The following is a 13,844-nucleotide window of genomic DNA, read 5'->3' on the forward strand; positions in this document are numbered from 1 at the left end:
TGTGCCGAACATAATAAAGCAAGAAAGTACCCCAGGGGGTCTATAGAAATGTAAGCTATTATTTCCATGTAATTTCCATTTAATATATAGCTAACTTTAATGTGCTACAATACTCCCGTGCCACAGGCCTAATCACCCCAGCGTTCTGATAAAAAGATTATTCATGTTATGGTTTGAGGGCACCCCAGCTATTTTGCTTTCCAGTTGTTCCCAACTATTTGCCACATCACAAAGGCATTGCAAGTGAGGCATTTTAAAACAAAGAATTAAAATGTAATAAACAGAAATTAGTTTTCGTGCAACTGGGTTTATTTCTGTGAGCATGTTGTGAGCCACAGGGAACATGTGGCAGTAGCACAATGGGAGGAGAGTGTGAGTTTACATAATCAGCTATTAATGGAACCTTAATGCTTAGAGCCAGGCTCGGAAATCTGTGAGCCATTTAGCTCCTGAACATGGGATTTGTACTATTGCTAAACAATGACTAATAAATGCAAGGACTTGGTAGCTAATAGATTTACCATATTATTGTTGGGGACATATCCACACATGGTTGTTGACTATCATTACTCTATAACAACTGGATTTTATTGGGTAGACAAGACAGTCCCTTTGTGAATTTTCTTATAGAGCAATGATAACGCAGTGACAAGTGATATGTGGATGCAGTCTAGGTGCTACGATTAGTAATTACAGTTCTTGACGTAAGCTACCTCTGATAGTTGCTAGTCAAGGCCTACTATAATAGGAGAAGAAGTCAGTGTATGCAGTCGTTAGATGAGGCGTTCTCAACCACGGTTTGTGAAAGCCTGGGGCTTCTTGGCAGCCCTGGAAGGGTTTCCCAGATGGGTGGAGTTAATTAATTTTAAAATATATTTTTTGAAAATTATTGGGTGATAGGACCACATATGGTGTGTCAACCTGCCCCCCCCTCCCCAAATGGCCAGTGATTGAGGGGGTGGGGAGGAGCCCCAGGTGGGCTTGTCCACCACTTTGTTTCCCAGACATATTCTGGGGGTTCTCAAAGCCTGAAGAAAGTTTCAGGGGGTTCTCAATGGGGGTTCTCAATGGTAAAAAAGTTGAAAAAGGCCAGGTTATTCTGTTGGATTAGGGCTACGAAGATCTTGCTTCAAATACCCATGCAGTAGTGAAGCCCACTGGGTGACTTTGGGCCAGTTATTCTCTCTCAGCTTACCGCACAAGGGTGGTTTCCACAAAGGGATAGGCTTATGTGATTTCCCTATTGCTGGTGCAGCAGCAGCAGCAAATAAAGCAGAGTAGCAACAGGGTTTCCATGTGGCAGGTTTCCCTGCTGTTTCCCTGCCCCAGTTCCCCAGCAATAGCTACTCACCCGCACTTCGGCGAGTTATAGTGCTGAAAAACAGAAAGCCTGCCAGAGGCCAGGGTGAGGAAATGGCTGCCGTGGGGACAGTGCCAGGGGGAGTGGCTCCCATATCATTGGGAAATTCTGGATTTTCCCATGCACACTGTAGCCATTGAGGCTTTACTATGATCTTCTGCAAATTTTTGTAGCAAAGCAATTTTGAGAAAGGCCACAGTAGAGCTGTAAAAACCTACTGAGTAGAAATATCAGCCCTTGGCTGGTAATCCCCAATAGCAAAGGACAGCAGATTTTTTGGGGAGCGTCTTCTTGTTTCATTTTTTTTTTATTCCTAGAGTACTGTGACATCATTTCCCAATTCAAAATAAGAAGTGACATCACACTGCTCTCAGAATTTCAGACAGTCTCTGCTATTTAACCACAGGGATTCTGAAATGCCTGTAGTGTCGTATCACTTATGGTTTTGAAACAGGAAGTGACTTTGAGGTGCTGTTTCTCCCATTCCCCCCACTGCTCCATTGAGTGAGGTCAGATAGGGAGAATTACCAGGAGGTGCCTTGCCTTCAGCAGGTCAATGGAAAATCTACCTCAGAGATTTATGAAGGCATCATGGTGCTACGGCAAAAAGGCGGTAAAACTGCTCAGGGGCAGGTAACACATGTAAGATTCGACTGTTGGCAGCACAACCCCCAGATTCATCAGTACAGGTTTATTTTATTTTGCAGCTAATTTTTCTCTGATTTTCCTTTTGGCTTGAGGTAGCTTATAAAATGCAATTAATATACAGAATGCAATTAAAATGTAGAATAAAATAACCTTCTCCAACCCTGCTCCTCAGATATCTGGCCTGTATCATGACAACAGCATCCCAGTGTAACTGTAAATGGCTACTGCAAATGGCATTATTTAGTAAATGCTACTGTAAATCGTATTATTTAGTACTGCTTCTTCATAGATAAGCCTGAGAGGCAGACGATACCTTCAGGAATGATTAGCAGCATCCAACACCCGTGTGTCCAGATGTGTTTCAGCTTGCCTTTGTTTTTTCCTCAATGCTTCCTTTGAGCAAAGAGTGGGAAAGAGGCGCTACACTTATGAACTCAGAGCTTGGGCCCTTAATGAAGGCAGTAGCCCAAATCCAACAATCCAAATTCCTTTAGCCGCCTTCTTAAGCCTATTTCCTTTCTCTTATCTTGGCGCTTATCTCTGGTTTTGACTATGAGACAATAAAGCACAGTGTTCACAGGGACATTTGTCTTCCTTCCTAAGCCAGCACAAAATTGAGTTCTTTAAAAAGGATCAACCTGGAACTGCTTTCAAAGAAAACAGCCCTCCCTGAAAGCCTGCATTGGAAAATTTAGTTTGCATGGAGTCCTCCACTGGCAAGTCAGTGCTGTCAACAATAAATGGAACCAAGTAACTTGCTGATGTGACAATATGGCAGAACAATTCCTTGCTCTTAGCCACTTCTACTATTCCATTTCCAAGAAGTTTTCTATTACTGGCTATATACCTTTTCAAATGGCAAAATTAGAGTTCAACACCCCAATCCAGAGGCTGGTAAACACTTCATTTCAGTGACATTTCCCCCCCACACTTCATGTCAACACAACTCAATGTAATTCATTTAGGCAGCTGTACGCTCATCTCTGGTTCAATAACCTCTTTGCTGTCATGGCCAACTTTTTTTTTTCCTGGGCGGTGTTGCAACTAATTTCGAAGTCATCAAATGGTATGATTAGTGCAAATTATTCTTTCAGAGAGCATTACCTTCACTTCTCCAGGATGAGAACATAATAGCAAATCGCCCGGTTTGGACGTGTCCTTCAAACTCACACAATCTTCTCTTCATCTGCCTCACCTAGGTAGTTAGCAATTGATAGGAACCTGCTATTATCCTCAACAGGTCATTAATGAAATCCCAGGTACAGGCCCTTAGATCAGAAAGCTGTTGCCTTTATTACTCTTCTTAAATTCTTTTTAGTCTCTCAAACAAACATCTCATACATTGGCAAGATTTTGAATGCCCTTATCATTGTTTTGTCAAGAACTGCTTTGAGGCTAATGCTGTTTCTGCTGTGTTGTAGGCCAACTGCTATGTTGTTTCAAATGTACTCACAGTGTTGCTCTGATTTTCTTTACTTCCCCTGAATTGTTGGGTCTTCATTTATTTATTTGAGCCGAGACTGCATGCTGAATTCTTAGCAGTCACATAAAATTAGCTGTGTACATTCTCTGCATATTTAGAAAGGCAAGGGTTAAATACACCCCACTTAGAATAGCATTACCATGGCTACCTTTTGCCTCCTGAAGAACCTCTCCCTTGCCATTAAGTGTTCTACAAATTCTACTCCTTCTGTAGTAACCAATGCAGTTGACTCTTCGAGGCATATATTGCTCTCTTGTCAGTCACTCCCAGGTCCAATCTTTGTGTTCATGTTTACCTACTTCAAATGCATACTGAAAGGCTCATCATGGACTAGCTGGCAAAAATGTCATAAGTAATCTCAGCTGACAAAGACAGGCCATCCTGAACTTGTCCCAATCAGTCTGATAAGGTCAGGATTCAAACTTGCAAAGATTGCCTCTTCATTCAGCTCCCACCCAAATTAACTCCATTCCTTATACATCCCTTATATCCAGTCTATTTTCAATAGCATTATCCAAGTCCTTTCGTATGGCCAAAGCTGAACTCTGTCCTATTATTCATTAACCTTACTGGGCTAATTTGAAGGCTCATCATACTTTGTGTTGAAAGGGTTACTTGCTTGGACTGGACTTTAGGGCTGAGGAAACATTTCAATAATTATAATTGCACCAGGAAAACATGCTCCAATTGGCCCTCAATGGGGGACATGCACCCTATAGGGTGAGGGCACTCCCCCACTGAGGACCAATCATGGGTCTTCCCTACCCCTGTCCTCCTCCTCTTCCTCATTTGTGCCACTTCCAGGCACTTAGCCCAGAGGAGGAAGAGGCGGCAGAAAGGTAAGCCTGGAAGTGGGGAAGGAGGCTAGCCAGCCACGTTCTGCCATGGGAGCCGTACTGGCTCTGGTGGCTCAGCTCCTGTGGCTGAGCCACTGCACTCCCAGGTCTCTTGCCTGCCACGGAGTGGGGGAGGATGGGCATTCAGTGCCACTGGAATAAGTACAGGAACAATTGGTGATTTTTGTCGTCGTTTCTGATGTTACAATATTTGATTTCATAAGGTTGTATCTGCAAGTCTCTTCCATGATGAAAGTCACCACATCATAAGGATTTATTTTTACCTGCTCCCTAGAGTCTTCTTGTACCTCTGCTCGGATCAACAGTATGTGTAGTTATAAGCTCTTCTGATGGGCTTATTTTATAGACTTAACCGTTTTCAAAAATGGTGATCCATCAAAAACTGAAAAACCGTTAGGCTTTGCTTCTGGCTACGTAGGTGAATGCTATGTCCACGTGCATGCTGCTTTTTCAAAACATGCCTATCTGGCTGTAAAGACAAATATTTGGCTCCCAGCAACAACTCTGGGAATGCTTTGTGAAAAAAGATCTTTCAGGGCTTGTGAGGCAGTTTAGTTCTCAGAAGTATAGAAAAATTTGTTAAGGAGTGACACGTTTGATGTTTATTGGCTAATCTACTCCTTGGCTCAGGGTTAAGATGAATTATTTTCCCTTGCACTGAACAAAGAGCTTTCATGTTGTATATATTTTCCTTTTGGAGATCCTTGGGACAATAATAGCAAGCAAAGACAGACATAATAATGTCAGAGAAAAGTTAAGTGCCCCAGGATTATAAAGAGTCCAGCAGGTGAAAGATTTATTTATTTAAATTATTTATTAGCTGCTTTTCTGCCTTATAGGAACTCAAGGCAGCCTACGATGTAAATAATAAATACATAAAAATAGGTAAATATATTAAAATACAATAAGATTTAATACTGCCAAAACTAATCAAATGCCATCATGAATAAAACTGTCTTCAACTGACAATTATGGATCTGGAGTGGGGGAGCCAGGCACATCTCCCTGGGGAGCTTGTTCCAGAATCAAGGAGCTGCCACTGAAAAGGCTTACTCATGTACCCACCAGATGAAATGCTTCAGTCGTTGGGTCAGTCAAGAAAGCCACCTGGGACGCTGCCCCTCTCAAGTTGCCTTTCTTGCTCAAAACCTTCCAGTGCTTGGCTGCCCACTTCCAGCGCAGCATCTGTCTGCCCATCTGCTGCTCAAGGGGAAGGGGGATGAGGAACTCTACCTAGTCTAAGATTGCATGTTTGCTAGAGCAAAAGAGCACCACACAGGACGTCACCTCAGCATCAGCTCCAATGACTGCCTGACTCTCGCCCAAATGGTGCATCTTCTCAAGACCTTCCAGGGCCACCACTAACATGCTTTGTGCTCTTATGGCCAGTCTGAGGTTTCCCCCTTCATTCAAAGTGTAGACAGGATGCTGGCCTCTGTACTGGAGCTGGCTGTTCTCCCACAGGTCAGGACCTTGGCAGAGAGGTTTTAGGTGGGCATCCCCACCAGACTGTATCTTCTCTGCATGAAAGGGACTACAAGCTGGCCTGTATCTGTGACCCCTAGATAAAAAGCAGCATTGCTCTCCTGAATGCAGATCTCTTGCAGTGGAAGTGTGGCCAGAGGAAACAGCAGGTGGAAGAGGCTGGGAAGGTGGAGGAAGAGCTTCAGCCCAGAATCGCTGCCTCAAAGAGACAAGCCAGAGAGTAGCCCCAGTACTAGTTGTCAGTAGTTAACCAGGAAGTGAGACCACCCTGAGACCACCAATGCCAATTCTCAGGGCTGTAATTTGTACTGTCCTCTCTTGTGTGGTCATGAGCCCTGGGTTCATATAATACCAATGCATGGGAGAGGAGTTCACAATCAGAGGGAAATAAATGAGTGTGCTCTGCTAGTCTGCTTTTAACAACTTCCTTGCCTTTCTATTTAACAGTGTCAACGGAGGAGAGACTGTGTAGCTGAAGGTATGTATAACATTCTGATCCCAAAGAGCAAAACGGGAGCTCTGTTATTAGAAGCCAGCATTCCCTGTTAAGGGTGGGAAGGCTCCCACTGGTGCTTCCTAGGTTGGAGAATTACACATACACACACACAGCGGTTGCCTTAGAGTTTTAGCGACAGTTTAATTGAGCAGAGACAGCCTGTTTGCAATTGTGTCCATTCATGAACCACCATGAACTGCCACAAACAGCACCAAAGTTTGTGAAATGCTCATGCCCGGCATATTTCCACAAACCTCGCTTCACAAACCACATATCAGCCCAAAGTCATGACAAACTAGTTTATGAGGTGGTTCATGCCCATCCCTTGAAACACATATATCCCAGATAATTCTGTTTAAATAACAATGTCATTATAGTGTATAGGCTGATTGTAATTAACTTCATTCTGTATAAACCATATTTTTAAATATGCGACAAAAGCCATTACAACTGTAATGGCCTGTTCGTGTGAATTCATGGATGAGCAGGAATTTCTGCCCTAGACACCAGGACAAATGTTCTATTTACAGGAACACATGGTTTTAGCTAACAGTAGCAATTTAATAGAAGCAGTGGGGAAGCCTTTGCAAACGCCACATGCTACAGATGAGCATTTGCTACCAGCTCGGGATGATTATGTCTGCGATGTAGAATCTGACCCACCTATTAATTATACAGATGTTGAATATAGGCTTTTCTGTTAACTCATTGATTTTGAAGTACTGCACAATACTCAGCCTGACTGCCTCAAAGGAAGGGGACGAACACCAGGCATTTGTTCAATTTATCTAGCAGTTTATTTCTCTTAAAGTGTCCCTATTGTTGTTGTCTGCTGGAAACCTCCTATTCTCCTAGTTTAACGGGGAATCTAGTCACAATCACTCAGCCAAACGCTTCCCTCGTACAATGCAAGCTAACAAAAGGGACCCCCCCCTCGTGTCAAAAGTTGTTTGCTTTGCAAAAACAGCACTTTCCTTTTATAAGCTTCAAACAATTCCTTATAACTTTCTGCCCGCACTCTGCTGTGTGAATTAATACCATCGTTCTAATGTATCTATTACCTATTGTGCATTAATAATTTCTTCCTTGATCCGGAGAGTCTGGTTCATTCAGTCAATGGTGTCAGGAAAAGCCTTTTTTCCCAATTGACAAATCCATGACAGAAAATTGGTCAAATAGTCAGCAACACATAAAAGGAAATAGGCACATAGAGTATCAATTCATAAACTAAATTCCATGTTATTTGCATAGTTAATAAAAAGCTTTTACCAGGTGCTTCCTTATTAGACCAAGTCAAAGACCAAATCTGGAGACTTGAAAGCTGGTTTCCTCAGGAGAAGGGACATATAAACCTTGCTATATCTACTTTAAGGTGAGCAGACATCCGGATAATGGTGGAACACTCACACCTTTGGAGCAAAAGTCCTGTGTCCCACCCAAGTGTTTCAAAGTCCTGTTTCCTTGCTACCGCCCCCAGAATTTGGGCCAAGCTCCTTCCCAAGGAGCCTTCTGCATGCATAGCAGGTGGTCTACCCCACAGCCTTGCCCACTCCCCAGGCCCCCAGCCAGAAAAATGCTCCCCAATTATGAACAGCGACCTGTTTGCCCTTCCTGCTCAACTCCGCTCACTCTGATTATTAGTGTCGCCATTCTACTCGGCGCTCCTTCCCCCAAGAGTAGTCTCTATGGTTTGGAGTGTCTCCGCAGCAACGCTCCGTCCTTGCACACATGCACCACTTCCTCGGACAGGGTTTGCTTGTTTTTTGCGTGGCACAAGAGAACACAAGTATGGCGGCCGCGGGGGTTGGTGGGGGGAGCCAGTCAGCGGCACCCCCTCCTTGGGGCTTGCCTCGCAGGCCCCGTGTAGAGATCTGCGCTGAGCGAGGGGGGGGAGACAGTGAGCCCAGCCCTTACAAAAAGAACAGTATGTGCTTTCCTATTTAATGCAGCCCACCTGGCATCAACCTGGGGCTGTTGTTTTTCTACAGAAACTCCCACTCTGGGGAACAGGCTCTCCAAGGAGGTGAGGGAAGTGTGGTCTCTAGAAATTTTTTGGAAGTGCTGCAAGCCCATTTTATTCATCAGGGCTTTAACGACATCTAAACTGCAGGCATCTTGTTAGCGAGCCGCAAGTTCCTAGGGTTTTTAATCTACAGATTTTAAATTGTAAAATTTTAGCTGCAACAAGGGAGTTACTTGAGCTGCAAGGAAAAATGGATCTAAATATTGAAATAAATGAATAAATAAGACAGAGATTTGAATCAGGCTGGATCATTCCACATTTTATCATGTGTGTGCGCATGTGCATACACACAAACACAAACACTTGAAAAGGTAAGGAGAGGAAAACAAGAGCACTATGCTGCAAGAGCAATCACAGCTGAACTCTTGTAGCTCTTTTCAACAATTTAAAAATGGTGGGGGCCACAAAGACACTGTCACATCTAGTTTGGCCCTCAGACACCAGACCTCGTTATTTTCCTTGGCATCTGGTTAATTATGAAATTTCTCATATGCTTTTTACATTGAGAGGGGATGTGATTGCTGTCTTTAAGCATTTGAAAAGTTGTCAATTGGAGTAAGGCAGGGAGCACTTCCTGTTGGCAGCAGAAGATAAGACCCACAGTAATGGCTTTAAATTACATGTCGTTAGATGTGGGTGGGTAGATATGGCTAGATATGGGGGGGGGGGGTTCACAGTCAAAGTAGTTCAGCAGTGGAATCAACAGCCCAAGGAGGTGGTGAGCTCCCCCTCATTGGTGGTCTTTAAGCAGCAGCTGGACAAATACTTATCATGGATGCTTTAGGCTGATCTTCAAACTAGGGCTGGACTAGATAGACTGTATGGTCCCTTCCAACTCTAATATAATCCATGCATGGTAAAGATTAATCTGCTGTGAATGTATGAAGTTGTCCTGTATATTGAGACCACACTATTGTCTAATACTACTGGGAGCAGTTCTCCAGCATCTCAGGAAACTGTTTCTCTTTTAACTGGATATTGAATGTTGGACCTTATGCATTTAAAAGCACATGTTCCGCTGTTGAGTAACGGCTGCTCTTCTCACATATCAAGGCTAGCACATGGGGGTTCTGCAGTCTAGCTCCACCAGGACTGGCAGTGCCAAAATGTTGCAATTTGTGCCATCACCACATGTTCAGAGGAACCTTGTCTTTAGCAAGACTTTGCCAATAAAGACTTTTTTAAGGATCAAATGATAAATGACACAGTTTCAATTAAAGCTGAGTGGTTTCCTTAAGCCAGTTGGGTGTAGTGGTTAGGAGTGCGGACTTCTAATCTGGTGAGCCGGGTTCGATTCTGTGCTCCCCCCACATGCAACCAGCTGGGTGACCTTGGGCTCACCACAGCACTGATATAACTGTTCTGACCGAGCAGCAATATCAGTGCTCTCTCAGCCTCACCCACCTCACAGGGTGTCTGTTGTGGGGAGAAGAAGGGAAGGTGAATGTAAGCTGCTTTGAGACTCCTTCGGGTAGAGAAAAGCGGCATATAAGAACCAACACTTCTGCTTCTAATTGAATTACTAGCTTTTCTGCTAAAAAAAGGTCTATGCTGGAGGCCATGGTAAAACTGATGTTGGATGGGGGCACTAATTAGGAGAATTTGGCAAAACTGAGCAAAAAAGCTGTTGAGATTCTACTCATCCTGTTGTTGGCCCTTTAAAGAAAAAAACAGATATCCATTCATTGCCCATTACCCCCTATAAAGGTTATTATTACAGTAACTGATTCCATACAGAGGATTTTCTCTGTATCAGCAACCCTGATGATGAGCAGCAATTGGTCTGGCAACATGACCACAATGGAAAAAAGATTTCATATGGAATCAACTCATGGGAGGAAAGTCAGTTTGTGAAACCTTGTGGGGTGTGAAAGGATTAATCCCCCTCTCCATGTCATCCTCATCTGAAACAGGCCTTGTGAAGCAGCAGTTCAGCTTTAAAAGATGAAATCAGGGTATGATTATGGCTCTTTCAGCAGTCTTTAAATTCAAGAGTTGCACTTTAACTAGCTGTGGATCACAGTTAAACAGACAACAGAGAACAACACTTTTGGGGAGAAGGCTGACACCAGACATGAAGACTTTCTTGGCTATGAAATAGAACTGTTTCTTCACATATTTCTTCTGATGCTTTCTGAATGAAATGTCATTTTCCCATGTTGATATGAATGAGTGGAAATATCGTCTCCAGAAACTCCCACTTCTGAGTAGATGAGACTATGGAATTGAAGGTTTCCATCTGGAACCTTTTCTTTCTGATTCTCCTTAGCCATTTCACACATAAGATGGCCCTCACATCCCTGTTGTTTTTGGGGACTACAAAACAAAAAATCAGTAAAACCCCAAGGGCATAACACAATAAAAGTTGCTGTAAAATTAGTTTCAGAAACTTCGTTGATAAAAACGCTGCCGGAACTGTGGCCAGTCACCTGCAAGGAGTGTGCCATGTTTGTTTTCCTCCCTGAAGACAAGTTGGACTATACTTGTCAGAAGTGTAAATTGGTAGGGCTTTTAGAGGAGATATGGGGCCTGGAGGAGAGGATTAAAAACTGCATGCAATCAATCAAGGAGAAGATTTCATTGATAGAAGCAGTGCAAACCTGCATATGGAGGAGCAGAACAGTCCAAAGGAGAATGGGGGGGTTGACTTCCCTATGGAGCCTCCCATCAGTGCTGTAACATGAGCCTGAAGGCATCAAGCAAGACAACACTCAGTACCACTGAAGCTCAAGTACAGAGTTCAAGTCCTTGCAAGGGAAATGGAAGCAGCATTGAGGGTAGAGAAAGAACCTAAAATTCAAAGACAGAGTGAAGAGGGCATGGGGAAAGGAGGAAATGGCATTTGAAGGAATAGGAAAGTGTTGGTCATTTGTGACTCTCCACTGACAAGCATTGAATGACACATAGCCTGACCCCCTAATTCGAGAGGTGTGTTGCTTGCCAGGGGCAATGATTAAATATATTATGGACAGGATGCTGAAACTGATAAAACCTATCAGCGTCCTCACCCATTTCTAATTGTCCATGTGGGAACGAACATCACAGCTATCAATACAATTGCACGTATTAAGACTGATTACAAAGATCTCGGGAAGTGGCTGAAACAATTGGGGGCACAAGTAGTTTATTCTTTGATACTACCTGTCAGAGGAAGAGGAATGAGTTGGGAGGTGAAAAGTGGGGAGATGAGAAGATGTAATTCAATAAAGAGAAGTGTGGCGCAGAGTGGTAAGGCAGCCGTCTGAAAGCTTTGCCCATGAGGCTGGGAGTTCGATCCCAGCAGCCGGCTCAAGGTTGACTCAGCCTTCCATCCTTCCGAGGTCGGTAAAATAAGTACCCAGCTTGCTGCTGGGGGGTAAAACAGTAATGACTGGGGAAGGCACTGGCAAACCACCCCGTATTGAGTCTGCCATGAAAACGCTAGAGGGCGTCACCCCAAGGGTCAGACATGACTCGGTGCTTGCACAGGGGATACCTTTTAGAGTTCTACATCTGGGTCACAAAAATGAGAAGCATGCATACTGGATGGGAGAAACACTTCTGGGTAGGGGTGGACTGTAAGCTAAATATGAGCAGACAGTGTGATGCAGCAGTAAAGAATAGAAATACAGTCTTGGGCTGCATCAACAGAGGCATCACATCAAAACTGCAAGATGTCATAGTCCTGCTATATATCACATTGGTCAGACCCCACCTGAAGCACTGTGTTCTGGAATTGTGGTGCTTGAAGGAATATAGCTAGCAATGGCTTTTTTCCCTGGTCAAGACTGGGGCATGGGAGAGAAGGCCCTTTCCTTCAGGAATCACAGACCTATAGTTGAGACCTGAACAACATCTGAGAATAGCTGACTTCCCTGTCAAAATCCCTTCCAATTCATATTCCAGCTAATGGGTCATATGACCCTCTTCCTACTCTAGCTACTAATAACAGGAATTAGGCAGACTTTTGGAAAGTGTTTGCTTTGTCGTAATAGTTAACTGTGCAATTTATAAATTTTAATGTAAATTTTAGGTTGTATTTTATGTGAATGTATTTTAATGTATTTTAATTATGATGTAATCTGCCCTGAGTCCACAGAAAAGAAGAAGAAGAAGAAGAAGAAGAAGAAGAAGAAGAAGAGTTGGTTCTTATATGCTGCTTTTTCCTACCCGAAGGAGGCTCAAAGCGGCCTACAGTCGCTTCCCCTTTCCTCTCCCCACAAAAGACAGCCTGTGAGGTGGGTGAGGCTGAGAGAGCCCTGATATCACTGCTCGGTCAGAACAGTTTTATCAGTGCTGTGGCGAGCCCAAGGTCACCCAGCTGGCTGCATGTGGGGGAGTGCAGAATCGAACCTGGCTCGCCAGATTAGAAGTCCGCACTCCTAACTACTACACCAAACACCAAATAGAATTATAAATAAATAAATGAAATAAAGATCAGCCTTCAGGAAAGGCTTCTCCTAGATGCTGAGACTGACTCACCCCAGAGCAATGGAGAAATGTCATTTTCCAATGTTGATATATATTTTGTAAATGTCTGCTTTAGAATGAGTAAGCAAATCTACATTTTTGGTACTGAGGATTGGGTTATAAAATATATTGAACAGTATATAAGTTCAACCTAATCTTTCATTCCTTTTGGTTGGCCAAATTGGAGATCTATAAATTATATAATTATCAATTTCTATCTAGGCTGTGAAAACCATCTATCAAAATCATAACTGAGCAAGTTTCTAGGTTTTTTTTTTAAAATAAGAGCTCTCTTTTCAGAGCCCAACTGGTGTCTTCTGTAGTTTTAGGTAGATGTCATAGAGAGTCTCTCTCAACCAAACCCTTTGAATTTATGTTAAGAAAGGTATTTTTGCTGTGGAGAGTTGAAGGAGTGTCTTAGCAGGTTTTTTTTTCCCTAGCCAGGGATAGGAAATTGCTTTCCATCCTCACCTCAGCTCACCTTCATATGAATGCAGATAAGACTGTCTAGAGACAATATGAGAGTGAATCTCTTTCTCTTCCTCCAAGCAAGAGACAGAGGGTAGAACGACTTTTAAACAGTCTCCAAGAATAATCTCCACAAAGGAGACTCAGCTTGACCAGTCTCTAGATGGAGAAAGAGAAACAATAAACTCCTGACAGCAAGAAGGAAGTCTCTTTGGCATAGAGTCTATTTGGGCAGTGAGATCTCTTAACTGGGGCATGTAAAAATTGCTTAGCTATTAAAAAAATGTTTTAAGACTTTGGATGTTGATAATGTTTCTGTGTACCACACAGAACTCCAGCACCTCAGAAATGCTATTGGAAAAGGGACAGCAAGTAAAGAAAGGCAGGCAGCGGCAAGCTCCATCCTCCAAGAGTTTACCAGGCAAAAAGTTATCCCCATGGTGGCCACACACTGGGAAGAGGGAGACAGAAACGCAAGGCCTCAGATGTCCTGACCTTCTCAGCAGGCAATTTCGTATAAAGATCAATGGTGGCACTGGTTACCCCAGAGAGAGAAAGAGAGAGAGAGAGAGAGA

This window comes from Paroedura picta, chromosome 2, assembly GCF_049243985.1.
Source record: "Paroedura picta isolate Pp20150507F chromosome 2, Ppicta_v3.0, whole genome shotgun sequence".
In the NCBI taxonomy this organism is placed as follows: domain Eukaryota; kingdom Metazoa; phylum Chordata; class Lepidosauria; order Squamata; family Gekkonidae; genus Paroedura; species Paroedura picta.